The sequence below is a fragment of the Neophocaena asiaeorientalis genome, unplaced genomic scaffold (assembly GCF_003031525.2).
Source record: "Neophocaena asiaeorientalis asiaeorientalis breed wild unplaced genomic scaffold, Neophocaena_asiaeorientalis_V1.1 scaffold142, whole genome shotgun sequence".
NCBI lineage: Eukaryota > Metazoa > Chordata > Mammalia > Artiodactyla > Phocoenidae > Neophocaena > Neophocaena asiaeorientalis.
This window is the reverse complement of record NW_020174563.1, coordinates 5,150,107-5,165,852: the sequence shown is the minus strand read 5'-3', so window position 1 is coordinate 5,165,852 and position 15,746 is coordinate 5,150,107.

The window sequence follows — 15,746 nt, the reverse complement described above, 5'->3', positions numbered from 1 at the left end:
GTGAACATCAAAATTGCTCTTGTTATTCTCTTTTTGATAGAATAATCTCCTAATGGAAAACTTCAAATCAAAAATATTTCCCAGAATAACACAGCTAGAATTTCTAATATGCTAATATGTTCCTTCCCAGCTGCTCTTTTTTTTTTTTTTTTTTTTTTGGCTGTGCCACGTGGCATGTGAGATCTTAGTTCCCTGAGCAAGGATCGAACCTGCGCCCCCTGCCGTGGAAGTGCAGAGTCTTAACCACTGGATCTCCAGGGAAGTCCCCCAGCTGCTCTTGTAGAAGCTTTATCAGAGGCCATTGGTGCTCCCAGAACCTCCATTTGCCTCTCCCACCCTCCAGGCCACCTTGCCATTGGGCTGGGGACTAGTTCTGGCCAGTGGAAAGTAGCAGGGTGACATGTGTCCCTTCCAAGATGGAGCAGGTGAAAGCCAGTGGGCCCGCTCCATCTGTTTCCCTGTCCTGTTGAGTCTGGCAGTTGACATGGTGGCAGAGTTCACAAGATCAGGAAGCCTGGATTCTCAAGATGCTGCTTGTAGACAGGCCTGGCCAGCCTGCATTGGACCTTCCATGAGGAAAAAAAATTGTGTTTTTAGCCACTGAAATTCGGGGGTTTATTTGTTACCATAACATAGCCACACTTTTACTGACTGATACAAATGGTAAGGTGGAAATCCTAACTATTTTCCCTACTCATCAAGTCAGTTCTACCTGTGACCACTTTCTAAAACTCCAGAGTAGCCATCGTTAAATACTAAGAAACGCTAGAGGGCACAATTGCATTGTGGAAAACTGGCCAATACTGTAAATGAAGCAAGGTATGGAATCTCGCAAAAATTAAACAGTGTGACAGAAAAATGGGTCATGAAAATCATTAGCTTTGGAAACAACTGTTTTCTTTGCAAATTTCTTAGCTACATTTTGCCATTTGAAATCATTGAATTAAGAGAAAATTTCAACACTTTAATTTTAATACAAAACTAATAAATTCCCAAAACACGTAAAGCATATACTTTTCCAAATATGAATACTTACATTGGAAAACTAGTGGGAGTGTTCTCAGTGTAAGAGACACAATTGTCTTCCGTCTATATTTTTTTCTTTCTTTGGATGTGCCTGTCTGGCAGCACTGTTAACGGCCGTGGAATCTGTACATGTTCTAACCTGGTTGCTTGAGAAGGCTCCAGTTTCTAAAGTTTCCTTGTTATAAGAGGTGACCAGATGTTGCAAACGTCAAGCTGTGACAGGAAGCTCTCCTCCCACCACAATGTCATCCTGCGTGCTGAGCAGACTTCCTTTTCCCGTTTCCTTTTTCCCCTCTCTCTCATTTTTTTTCTTCAACGTCTATTCAAAAGCTGCTGCCAAAACTATCTTCCTCTGTTGTTGTTCTGATGACATCATCCCTATCCCTGACTTGCCCCTGTCTTTAGTTTCCGGGTCCCAGTTTGCCTTCATTTCCTTGGGCTTCATTTCTGTGCTGCCTCTACTGCATTTTCCCGTGCTGTCTGCTGCTTCTCTCCACTTCTGCACGGGACTGTCGTTCTTGACGTCCCAGCGTTGTGGTATCTATTCATCTTTACTTCTAACAAAAGAAGTATTCCCAGGTCTCTTCCAAAAGAACTTCATTTATATATTTATTGCTCAAGCACATATTAAGCACCTTCTGCATGCAGGGCATGATTCTGGGTAGTGTATGAGGGCATATAATGTGAAAGACATGGTCCTCGAACTCAAAACTACCAGGTAGCTGTTTATGTTGGGGTTTTGGAAAAGCAACTTGGGGGATGAACTAGCAGGAGAAAATTATGCAATGATAACCAAATAACTACACCATCAGAGTGGCAGACTTGGGGTCATTCTAATTATTTTATCATCTTGTCAAAATTATAATTTCAACAAAAAAGAAGTTGACTCTTAAATTGGTGTTAAGGATATGACCCTTACACCAAATTACAAAAACTATTATTTCCAGTGCATACCACGCTCCTATTAAAAAAAGAATTTATTTTAATTTAATTTTATTTTTATTTATTTATTTTTTTGGCTGCGTTTGGTCTTCGTTGCTGTGCGTGGGCTTTCTCTAGTTGCAGCGATCCGGGGCTACTCTTCGTTGCGGTGCGCAGGCTTCTCATTGTGGTGGCTTCTCTTGTTGCGGAGCACGGCCTCTAGGCGTGTGGGCTTCAGTAGTTGCAGCACGTGGGCTCAGTAGTTGTGGCGTGGGCTCTAGGGCATGAGGGCTTCAGTAGTTGTGGCGCGCGGGCTCTAGAGCACAGGCTCAGTAATTGTGGTGCACGGGCTTAGTTGCTCCGCGGCATGTGGGATCTTCCCGGACCAGGGATCAAATCCATGTCCCCTGCAGTGGCAGGCGGATTCTTAACCACTGTGCCACCCAGGGAAGTCCGATTGTTTTTTTTTTTTGAGTGAGTTTAAGACAACACAGTAAACAGTATCACATCAAAAGGGAAAATGTTATAGTAACATAGAAAAAGACAGTTGTGTCAAACCCAAGACTCTAACTTTAATATAAGAAAAACTATCATCTAAATTATATGATGTTATTTAGTGACCCAAACTACCTTAAATAGTACTCAAGAGTATAAAATTCATCACTGTGGTTATAGTTTTTTGGTATTGATGTGATATGTAGAAAACCTACTTTGCATTCGTATTAAAATAAAATTTTGAGATTTTAGCATGGGATAAACACTGCCTAATAATCACATGTATTGAAGAAAAATCCCTTCTTAACTGAAGGCCATGCTGATATTTTTTACTTAGGAGAGTGGAATTTAGTCTAATGAGGTTTGGTGTATTAGAGAGCATACTAAGTTAAAAGCTTCTAGCTTAGTCATTGATTTGCTGCTTGTGGTTAGACATACTAATTTGAATCTCTCATTTCTAGTTTCCTGACCCTGACATGAGGATAATAACATCTACTTACCCACTCTTCAAGGTTGTTTTAAGAATCAAATGTGATAGTGTATTTGAATAACTTGAAAAGTATAAAGTATTATTCAATGTAAGGTATTATTTTCATTATATTTATGCCACTGTGATTTTAAAATGTGATAAAAATTATTTACTTTATTGATTCAGTCAATGAAAAGTTCATGTCATCTTTAGTTGTTTATGGAAACTGTTTATAGGCTCACGGGTTTATAGGGCAACATAATTAACAAATATTAAATAAATGAAAATACCTGCCTTCTACTATTATAACCTCTCCAAATGTTTCGTTTCAAATCAAATTAGCATTTGTGCATAAAAATTATTCTCAAATTTTCTATATTTTTAGGGTGACAGAATTCAAACACCCTAAATTATATTTTTTGATACAATATTAAATATTCTTAAAATTGTTATCATGTGCTTACTATGTATCAGGTGTTGCACTAGGAATTAAAGATAGAAATATAAATGAATGGTACCTGCCAAGAATTATTATTTCACTTGAGTGTTTAAAATTAAAAACGTAACTTGACATTTTAAAAGAATATTTATGGGATCAAATCAAACAAGTGGTAATGGTATGCCACATTCATTAAATTTGTATTAGTATTTCTCTCTTTTTTTTTTTTTTTTGACTGCGCTGGGTCTTGGTTGCAGCACGTGGGATCTTCCCTGCAGCACGCGGGACCTTTAGTTGCGACATGCAGACTGTTAGTTGCAACATGCATGCAGGATCTAGTTCCCCGACCAGGGATCGAACCCAGGCCCTCTGCATTGGGAGCTCGGAGTCTTACCCACTGGACCACCAGGGAAGTCCCTGCATTAGTATTTTTTCTTAAACAGTAGCCATCATTTATTGAGTGAATACTATGAGCCATGCACTGTACTCAGTATTTTATGCTCTTATTTTATTTAATTCTCATAACAACAACTCTAAGATGGAGGAACAATTATTACTCCCAATTAATGGATAAAGAAACTGACACTAAGAGAAGTAACTTGTCAAGGTCACACATCTGATAACTTGAATTTGAACCAGAGGTGCTCCTCACCATCATGTTGTACTATCTCAACAAAAGGAACTTGTATAAATACACATTGAGAACTAAATATGTAGCCCATGATGTTTTAGTGGAATAGATTTGGGATATTCAACTGACTACATGACTTGTGAGTGGTAAAGATCTGTGATGGTTAATTTTATGTGTCAACTTGCCTGAGCCATGTGATGCCAAGATACTTGGTCAAACATTATTCTGGACCACGTCTGTGAGGGTGTTTCTGGATGAGATTAACATTACATGGGGACTTCCCTGGTGGCACAGTGGTTAAGAATCCGCCTGCCAATGCAGGGGATGTGGTTTTGAGCCCTGGTCCAGGAAGATCCCACATGCCTCAGAGCAACTAAGCCTGTGCACCACAACTACTGAGCCTGCGCTCTAGAGCCCACAACTACTGAAGCCCGCGCCCCTAGAGCCCGTGCTCTGCATCCCATGATGTTTTAGTGGAATAGATTTGGGATATTCAACTGACTACATGACTTGTGAGTGGTAAAGATCTGTGATGGTTAATTTTATGTGTCAACTTGCCTGAGCCATGTGATGCCAAGATACTTGGTCAAACATTATTCTGGACCACGTCTGTGAGGGTGTTTCTGGATGAGATTAACATTACATGGGGACTTCCCTGGTGGCACAGTGGTTAAGAATCCGCCTGCCAATGCAGGGGATGTGGTTTTGAGCCCTGGTCCAGGAAGATCCCACATGCCTCAGAGCAACTAAGCCTGTGCACCACAACTACTGAGCCTGCGCTCTAGAGCCCACAACTACTGAAGCCCGCGCCCCTAGAGCCCGTGCTCTGCAACAAAGAGAAGCCACCGCAATGAGAAGCTCACACACTGCAAGGAAGAGTAGCCCCCGCTCGCCGCAACTAGAGAAAGCCCATGCACAGCAACAAAGACCCAACGCAGCCAAAAATAAGTAAATAAATTTTTTTAAAATTAAAAACATTACATGAATTGCCCTCCCTAATGTGGGTGGGCCTCATCCAATCAGGTGAAAGCCTAAGTAGAACAAAAAAAGCTGACCCTCCCCCAAGTAAGGGAGAATTCCTCCTGCTGGACTGACTTCAAACTGGGACACTGACTTTTTCCTGTCTTCAAACTAGAGCTGAAACATCAGCTCTTCCTGTTCTCAGGTCTTTGGACTAGAACTGGAACTACACCATTGGCTCTTCTGGGTCCCACTGTGCTGAGTCACCCTGCAGACCTTGGGACTTGTCAGCCTCCATAGTTGCATGAGCCAATTCCTTATCATCAATCTCTCTCTCTCTCTCTCTCCTCTCTCTCTCTCTCTCTCTCTCTCTCTCTCTCTCTCTCTCTCTGTGTGTGTGTGTGTGTGTCTCTCTCTCTCAATACACACATACACATACAACTACACACACATATCCCATTGGTTCTGTTTCTGTGCAGAACCTTAACTAATACAAGCTTCTTAAGGTCCATCCAAGAAAATTTCCAAAAAGACAAGGAGAATGGAAAAATAATGATTCTGTAACACTTTATAGTTCACATCTGAATAGAGTAAAAAGCAACAGTTTGTGCCAGCTGTAACTCACTTTCTAGTTGTTTGACCTTGAGTAATTCACTGAATCTATCTGAGACTCATTCATTCATCCATCCATTCAACAAATACTTGCAGAATGTCTTTTCTGAGTCAGGCACTCAAAGTACTGTGTTAGCACTGAAAACATCAGGGTAGATAAGATAAATGCCCCACCCTCGAAAAGTTCCGTAGTGTGAGAGCTGGAGGCATTTGATAGGAAAATTCATGTTTGAAGTCAAAAGTTGTAAATGCTGGATCATCAGGGACCTTTATCTCCTATGCTATTCCTGCACAAACCCTCGACTTTTGGCCCTGGTAGCATTCTATCTGAACACACATCTGGGGCTCTGAAACTCTGCCTAAGCCATCACCTTCTCTTTGAGGAATGCCTTTATGGAATTGTCTTTCCCAATTATGTCCCACTACCTTTTCAGAGCTCTTTTTTTTTTTGCGGTATGCGGGCCTCTCACTGTAGTGGCCTCTCCCATTGCGGAGCACAGGCTCCGGACGCGCAGGCTCAGCGGCCATGGCTCACGGGCCCAGCCAATCCGCAGCATGTGGGATCTTCCCAAACCGGGGCACGAACCCGTGTCCCCTGCATTGGCAGGTGGACTCTCAACCACTGAGCCACCAGGGAAGCCCCAGAGCTCTTTTTAACTGCCTCACCGTACTCAGATCTTCCTCTAACTGAGAATTCCCAAAGATTTTCTTCTTTATGCTCTTCGTTAGCATGTATCAAATATGAGCTATTATTCATCTTTGTATATAATATTCTAGTTGTTAAGCTTCTACAAGCAGCATATAATTTGATATTTCTTTGTTTCATTCTGTACACTAAGCATTTCTTGAGTAACAATGATTTGCTACTGTTGACTCAGTAAAAGAAACTGGAAAATCACTTCATTTCAATGTCCTGATTTTTCATAAGTTACACAATGAAGAAAACAATTAAAATGGAAATTTTGTGTACAATATTATTGGTTTCCAAGTGGGAAAAAAAGACCAAATAAATTTAAAATATCATAATTTGTTTACAGTCATTATGGTAATAAGGAAATTAATCAACATCTATTACTGAAATTAAATATCTCCTCTTCATGACAAATATCCAAAAGTAGTCCCTTATATAAGGATTCTAATCTTACTTACTCTAATCTTATTTAATCAATAAGTAAATTCTAGGTTTTGAAAAAGGCCTAAGCCATATATAATTTGCAGTTAAAAGTTATTGATATGAAGTTAAGGACCTGAGTTCTCTAAGGAAAAGGGCAGGACTGGGAGCACCTTTCTCATTTGTGGGGGAGAACAGTGATCATGACTCAGACTCAGAGTAAAATAGTGATGCCATTTGTTATAACTGCACACACTTGGACACATTAGCTTTGCTAAGGCTTAGTTTCTTTAAAATTCATCAATTAAAATTTTATTCTTGGGAATTCCCTGGCAGTCCAGTGGTTAAGACTCGGTGCTCTCACTGCCACGGGCCCGGGTTTGACACCTGGTTGGCGGGGAGTAAGATCCCATAGGCCACGGCCAAAAAAATGAACAAGAATTTTATTCTCTATCTTCTTACTTGGTATAAAATGAAAAGGATATTCATCACAAAAGAATAGTTCTAACTCTCTGGAGATTTTAGCTTCATTTATATCTAAATTTATAGGATTGTTGTGAGGGGTTAAATGGGTTAAGATGATTTAAAGTACAGGAAATTTGCCTGGCACTTAGTAACTGTGAAATTAATGATATCTGCCTTAGAAAATAAATGGCCAGAAAGCTTGTATGTGGCTAGACCCATTACATTTCTCACACTGGTTCTGCGTTATTCCTACTTGGCTAAAATCTCTGTTAAATGTGTTCTTCCTGTGTCTTGAAGTTTATAATCTGATTTTTCCAAAATAGTTTTTATAATTTTTAACAATTTATTTATTATTTATTTATTTTGGCTGCGACGGGTCTTAGTTGCGGCACACTGACTCTTACTTGCAGCATGTGGGCTTCTTAGTTGCGGCATGCGAACTCTTAGTTGCAGCAGTCACGTGGGTTCTAGCTCCCCGACCAGGGATTGAACCTGGGCCCCTTTGCGTTGGGAGTGTGGAGTCTTACCCACTGGACCACAAGGGAAATCTAGGTTTTATAAGTTTGAAGTTCATTTCTTATTTTATGCTTTATACAAATGCTTTTTCTTTACGTCGCTTACCTTCTTTGTGGGGATCATTATCTCAAGCCTTGTTCCAAGAATAGGATTATAGTTGTCGGTTTGGTTTTTTTTTTAACTCAACACGGGGTCTCCATTCCTCTTTAAGTTTCACAATTAATTTGCAAAATTCTGTCTAAATAGCTACATTGTTCCTGGCCCATTAGGCATTAGCTGCAGGATTTAAGTTTAACAATTCATAGCAAAGCATTAAAAAGGAAATGTGAAAAATGTGTATGTGACTGCAAATATAAAGGAAATAGTCAAGATTTGAGCTGAACCAAAGATAAAAGTCCCTGTGTTTAAACTAAATCTTCTAAATATTCTGTATTAGCAAAACATAGATCCTATAGCAGATGGAAGCTAAAAAATGGAAATGTCTGGGTAAACATGTTACATTTATTTCAAATAATCACAACAACAGAAACCATACTAAATACATGTATGCTGTGTACAGAGGTGCATTGAGGGAGGGGCAACACTTCAGAGCCGGACAGTGGGAAAAACTACCAGGCTTGGCCCAAAGAATGTGGGATTTAACTCAAGCCAGATCATTTTTTTTTTTTTTAATTTATTATTTATTTTATTTATTTATTTTTGGCTGCATTGCATTCCCGTTGCTGCGCGCGGGCTTTCTCCAGCTGCGGCTCGTGGGCTGTAGGCACGCAGGCTTCAGTAGTTGTGGCGCACGGGCTTCGTTGCTCCGCGGCATGTGGGATCCTCCCAGACCAGGGCCCGAACCCATGTCCCCTGCATTGGCAGGCGGACTCCCAACCACTGCGCCACCAGGGAAGCCCAAGCCAGATCATTTAATACCAAATTATCTTAACTGAGTTTCAGTTTTTAAAAAGTACAGGACTTCCCTGGTGGCACAGTGGTTAAGAACCCACCTGCCAATGCAGGGGACATGGATCTGAGCCCTGATCCAGGAAGATACCCCATGCTGCAGAGCAGCTAAGCCCGTGCGCCACAACTACTGACCCTGCTTTCTAGAACCCATGAGCCACAACTCCTGAGCCCATTACCACAACTACTGAGCCCGTGTGCCACAACTACTGAAGCCCATATGCCTAGAGCCTGTGCACTGCAATGAGAGAAGACACCACAATGAGAAGCCCGTGCACTGCAACCAAGAGTAGCCCCCGCTCGCCACAACTTAGAGAAAGCGCACATGCAGTAAGGAAGACCCAACGCAGCCAAAAATAAATAAATAAATATTTTTAAAAAAGGATCCACCTGCCACTGCAGGGAACACGGGTTTGCTCCCTTGTCCAGGAAGATCCCACATGCCACGGAGCAACTAAGCCCGTGCGCCACAACTACAGAGCCCACACACCATAACTACTGAGCCCATGCACTGCAACTACTGAAGCCCGCATGCCTAGAGCCCGTGCTCCGCTACAAGAGAAGCCACCACAAAGAGAAAGAAACCCATGCACCACAATGAAGAATAGCCTCCTGGGCTTACCTGGTGGCACAGTGGTTGAGAGTCTGCCTGCCAATGCAGGGGACAGGGGTTCGTGCCCCAGTCCAGGAAGATCCCACATGCCATGGAGCAGCTAGGCCCATGAGCCATGGCCACTGAGAAAGCCCAACTCATTTATGATAAATACTCTCCAGAAAGTAGGCATAGAGGGAACTTACCTCAACATAATAAAGGCCATATATGACAAACCCACAGCCAGCATCGTTCTCAATGGTGAAAAACTGAAACAATTTCCTCTAAGATCAGGAACAAGACAAGGCTGCCCACTCTCACCACTATTATTCAACATAGTTTTGGAAGTTTTAGCCACAGCAATCAGAGAAGAAAAAGAAATAAAAGGAATCCAAATCGGAAAAGAAGAAATAAAGCTGTCACTGTTTGCAGATGACATGACACTATACACAGAGAATCCTAAAAATGCTACCAGAAAACTACTAGAGCTAATCAGTGAATTTGGTAAAGTAGCAGGATACAAAATTAATGCACAGAAATCTCTTGCATTCCTATACACTAATGATGAAAAATATGAAAGAGAAATTAAGGAAAGACTCCCATTTACCACTGCAACAAAAAGAATAAAATACCTAGGAATAAACCTACCTAAGGAGACAAAAGACCTGTATGCAGAAAACTATAAGACACTGATGAAAGGATTTAAAGACGTTACAAACAGATGAAGAGATATATGACATTCTTGGATTGGAAGACTCAACATTGTGAAAAGGACTATACTACCCAAAGCAATCTACAGATTCAATGCAATCCCTGTCAAACTACCAATGACATTTTTCACAGAACTGGGAATGTAAATTGATACAGCCACTATGGAGAACAGTATGGAGGTTCCTTAAACTAAAACTAGAGCTACCATAACCACATACCAATCCCACTACTGGGCATATACCCTGAGAAAACCATAATTCAAAAAGAGTCATGTACCACAATGTTCATTGCAGCACTATTTACAATAGCCAGGACATGGAAGCAACCTAAGTGTCCATCGACAGATGAATGGATAAAGAAGATGTGGCACATATATACAATGGAATATTACACAGCCATAAAAAGAAACAAAATTGAGTTATTTGCAGTGAGGTGGATAGACCTAGAGTCTCATACAGAGTGAAGTAAGTCAGAAAGAGAAAAACAAATACTGTATGCTAACACATATATATGGAATCTTAAAAAAAAAAGGTTCTGAAGAGCCTAGGGACAGGACAGGAATAAAGACACAGATGTAGAGAAGGGACTTGAGGACACGGGGAGGGGGGAAGGGTAAGCTGGGATGAAGTGAGAGAGTAGCAATGACATATAAACACTGTCAAATGTAAAATAGATAGTTAGTGGGAAGCAGCTGCAGTGCACGGGGAGATCAGCTCGGTGCTTTGTGACCACCTAGAGGGGTGGGATATGGAGGGTGGGAGGGAGATGCATGAGGGAGGGGGTATGGGAACATATGTATACATATAGCTGATTCACTTTGTTATACGGCAGAAACTAACACAACATTGTAAAGCAATTATACTCCAATAAAGATGTTAAAAAAAAAAGAGAGAGAAAGCCCATGTGCAGCGACAAAGACCCAACGCAGCCAAAAATAAATAAATAAATAATTTAAAATAAAATAAGATAAAAAGTAGAGTAGGGACTTCCCTGGTGGTCCAGTGTTTACGATTCTGGGCTCCCAATGCAGGGGTTGGGGCATCTGGGTTCGATCCCTGGTGAGGAAACTAGATCCTGCATGCAGCAATGAAGACACAGCATGCTGAAACTAAGACCCAGTGCAGCCAAATAAATAAATAAATACATTTTAAAAAAGAAAATAAAAAGTGGAGTAATCTCACAAACTGTGGTGAAGACCATTTAAATCAGTATATAAATCAGGGCAAAAGTCTAGTAAAAACAAGCACTTAACAAATGATGGTTTCCAATTTTTATTGCCAAGAGATTGGAGTCATCTTGAGAAGCTGGGACTGTGTCAAAATAACGTTGTGTTTGTTGCATTAGTAGAAGAGTGAGTATGTGTGTGTGTCACAGGATACAGCTATCATCAAGAAGAAATAAGATAGGAAGACAGAACTTGACCTTTGCTGTTACTGTTTTCATTGCATTGACTTCAGTGCATCATCTAAATTCTGCTTCTTATTTCTCAGGCTTCTTATGATCTTTTGCCTTCCTGGGGAGCTAATTAGAACAATTCTGATCTGAGGAAGAATACTAGATATTTTTGTGGCCAAATTCAACTGAGCTAAAGTTGAACAACTCGTTATTTCAATAGAACGTAGCAAAGGAATTATAGGAGCTTTATTCTTAGGGGAAGATTCTTTATTGCAGAGACACCTTTGTTTGTTTTGTTTTGTTTTTAATTAATTTATTTAGTTTTGGCTGTGTTGGGTCTTTGTTGCTGCGTGCGGGCTTTCTCTAGTTGTGGTGAGTGGGGGCCGCTCTTCATTGCAGTGCACGTGCCTCCAATCGCAATGGCTTCTCTTGTTGCGGAGCATGGGCTCTAGGCGCGCAGGCTCCAGTAGTTGTGGCGCACAGGCTCAGTAGTTGTGGCACATGGGCCCAGCTGCTCCGCAGCACATGGGATCCTCCCAGACCAGGGATCGAACCCGTGTCCCCTGCACCGGCAGGTGGATTCCCAACCACTGCGCCACCAGGGAAGTCCCTGTTTTGTTTGTTTTAAAGTGAAAAGTTTCTACTACTCAGCCAAAATCTTGGGATCTACAAAGGGCATTAAGAAGTGAGTTGATGGTCTGAACTGATGTGTTGATACTCCCTCCCCCACTCTTTTTAATGATTTCTCAGATGAGGTTAATTTAATATGAAGGAAACTCTAAACCAATATTCACCAAAAATACAAAACCAATACTCACCAAAAATACAAAATTCTATAATATTAAGTGGAGAAGGGCTACGGGATTGTAGGTCAATTTAAAACTTTAAAAATTTATTGCCAGAATTCTAGATAGAATGATATAGTGGTTAAAAGTGGCAGCTTTAAAATTAAGCTACTTGGGTTCAATTACCAGCTCTATCACTTCTAGCTGTATGTTTTTGTCTTATTAACTTCTCTTTCCCGCATTTTCTTTGCCTATAAAATGGGAATGATCATAATGATTATACTGCTTCATTGTTTGCAGTAAGGATTGGAGATTTTGCTGCTACCAAATTGAACAGTGTAAATTGACAGAATTTTATAAGAGGGAGATTACAAATCAGCTAACTTTTTATTGTAACCAACAGTGAAAAAAAAACATATTTTACATCATGACTCCTTATGTATTCGCATATAAGGGAAGTAAGAGTTTGGCAAAATAATACTTCTTATATGCAATACACTCAGATATTTGTTTCTTTTTCTTTTTTTTTAAGATGCTGGTTGCCCTCCACTAAATTGATTTTGCCACTCACTAAGGATTGCAAACCACGGTGTATAAAGCATTGCTCTAATAAAACCCCTTCACTTTACAGTGGAAAAACTGAAGTCTTAAGAACCTGGGAAACTTACTTAAGATTATATAGCTAAGAAACGTGATACATCACATTAATAGAATGAAGGATAAAAATTATATAATCTTCTCAATAGATGCAGAAAAAACATTTGACAAAATTCAACACCCCTTCATGATCAAAGCTCTCAAGAAATTGAGTGTAGAAGGAACATAGCTCACATAATATAAACTATACCTAAGAAACTCATAGCTAACATCACACTCAATAGTGAAAAGCGAAAAGCTTTTCCTGTAAAATCAGGAATGAGACAAAAGTGCCCACTCTCACAATTCCTATTCAACCTAGTCCTGGAACTCCTAGTCAGAAAAATCAGGCAAGAAAAAGAGATAAATGTAATCCTAGTGGAAAGAAGAGAATAGTAGGACAACTGACTATCCATTTAGAAAAAAAAAAGAAAAATAAGATTGCTACTTCATGTCCTACAACATCAAACATATTCAAACGGACTAAATTTTTTAATGCAAAAAAAATCACAAAAATACTAGGAAAAATATATAAATAATTTTAGGTTGGAAAGGAAATTTTAAGACTGGGATTTAAAAGAAACCAAAAAGGAAGAGATTGATAAATGGAATAAAATATTTCTCAAGTTCTCTGTATTAAAAGAAAACCTACAAATAAAGTTAAATGGCACATGAAAACTTGGGGAAAATGTTGCCGTCATTTATGAAAAATGAAGAATTCAGAATCTCAAAATAGGACACTCACAAATTCATAAAGACAATCACACCTAAATGCAAAGTTGGTAAAGGACAATTCACAAAAAGTAGAAATATGAATGGCCAATAAATTTACACAAAATCTTCAAGAGAAATTTTTCTTTCTCCAAATGGATAGTCAGTTGTCCCAGTATCCTACTCTTTCCATTGCAAATTACATAATGGCATTTATGTACTTTATACTTATTCCTTTGATCTAGTCTATGTAGCATAAATGGTGTTTGATGTGCTAACTAACCTTATTGTGGTAATCATTTCACAATATATACGGGTATCAAAATCATCACCTTGCAAGCCTTAAACTTACACATTGTTATGTGTCAATTATACCTCAATAAAGCTGGGGAAAAAAGATTACATAGTTACAGAAGGGAATAAAATTCTGGAACCAGAATTTTCTTTTAATCAAGATACAATTTACATGCCACAGAATTCACCCTTTAAAGTGTACAATTCAGTGGTTTTTAGTTTATTCACAAAGTTGTGCAACCATTACCACTATCCGATGCCAGGATACTTTCTTCACCCCTAAAGAAACCCCATGTCCAGGACTTCCCTGGTGGCACAGTGGTTAGGAATCCACCTGTCAATGCAGGGGACGCAGGTTCAATCCCTGGTCCGGGAAGATCCCATATGCCGTGGAGCAACTAAGCCCGTGTACCACAACTGCTGAAGCCCGCGCACCTAGAGCCTGTGCTCCGCAACAAGAGAAGCCACCGAAATGAGAAGCCCGCGCACCGCAAAGAAGAATAGGCCCCACTTTCCACAACTAGAGAGAGCCCGCATGCAGCAACGAAGACCCAACACAGTCATAAATAAATAAATAATTGATTTTTTAAAAGTGAAAAGACAATCTACAGAATGGGAGAACATTCCTGCAAATCATTATGTCTCATAAGGCACTTGTATCCAGAATGTACAAAGAATAATTACAGCTCAATAATAAAAATAAATGACAAACAAATTAAAAAAAGAAAAGAAACCCCATATCTACTAGCAGTTGGACCAGAATTAGTATTTATTCCCAGTCCAAACATCTTTCCACTGTCATAGCTTTCTATCTTAAGGAACGTAAAGCTTAATAAGTGTTTATATGTCTAAATGACCAAACTTATCAAATACTTCCTGGGACTTTACATAATTCTGTGCTATTTACCATCTCAAGATTTTATATAAATTTCTGTATTCTTTGGGAGGTTTCTGGCTTTCTTGTTTTGTTTTTTACTTTCTACCAGGTTCTTGAGGGTACATGACAAACACTTAGGAACTAATCCTATGTACTCTAAACAGACTCAGGAAATGCTTTGTTCTTTGGATGTATAGCTCATCATCTCAAAGGAAATGAGACTGGTGATTTTTAAAGAGAATATGTGAGGCTTGGAGACTTTGACAAAAGGAGGAATTTTTTTTTTCCTGTTTCAAGGTTTTCAAATAAAATCCACAACTAGACAATAGGTCCTTAAGAGGGCTAAGGAAAATCTAAATATTTTCCTGAGCAGAAGTTCAAATAAATTTTAAAAGGGGCTTACTATAATATAAACAGAATTTCCAGTCTGGTTTTCAAAACAAAACATCCATTCCTTGGTCTCCAGCTCTGCTTCTATTTTAACTTGTTGGAATTAATTTTATGTGAAATGAGCATGAGTGCCAATTTTCTATTTTATGCCAAAATTACCAGGTGTCCCCCCAAAAAAATCTCTACTTTGAAGTTAGTCACATTTGGATTATTTAAATAGCATCCTCTTTAGTGTGAGTCATTGTACACTCTTTGATTCTTCAGTGCATGGCTGTTGATTCTTTAGTAAACATGCTTTCAAATATTCAGAAGGACATAGGCCCACAGGAATTAATGACCAGAACTCAGGGCTCAAAAATTTGAAATGGTTGTAGAGTAGTTCACTATAAAGAAATGAAAATGATGATAATAACAATAAAGCTAAAAGATAATTTTAAAAAATAGTGGCTAGCTCTTTTAAGCAAAACAAAAAAATTTTTTTAATTAAATTAGGTATAAAGTGTAAAAACTGATTGTATTAGTCTCCAATGAATATCCTAAAGAAAACTATGAATTTTTTTTTGAAAACTATGTATTTTAACATTAAATGTGGTAGGATATTAATTCCTTTTTCCCTGAAAAAAAAGTCCACATAAAATCTTTGAAAATCTATTAATATTTAATTTGTTGAATTTCAATACAAAGAAAGTATACTGCCATTAATTTTCCAATCCTTCAAGTTAATAAAGTCATAAGATCTCTCTTTTTTTTTTTTTTTTTTTT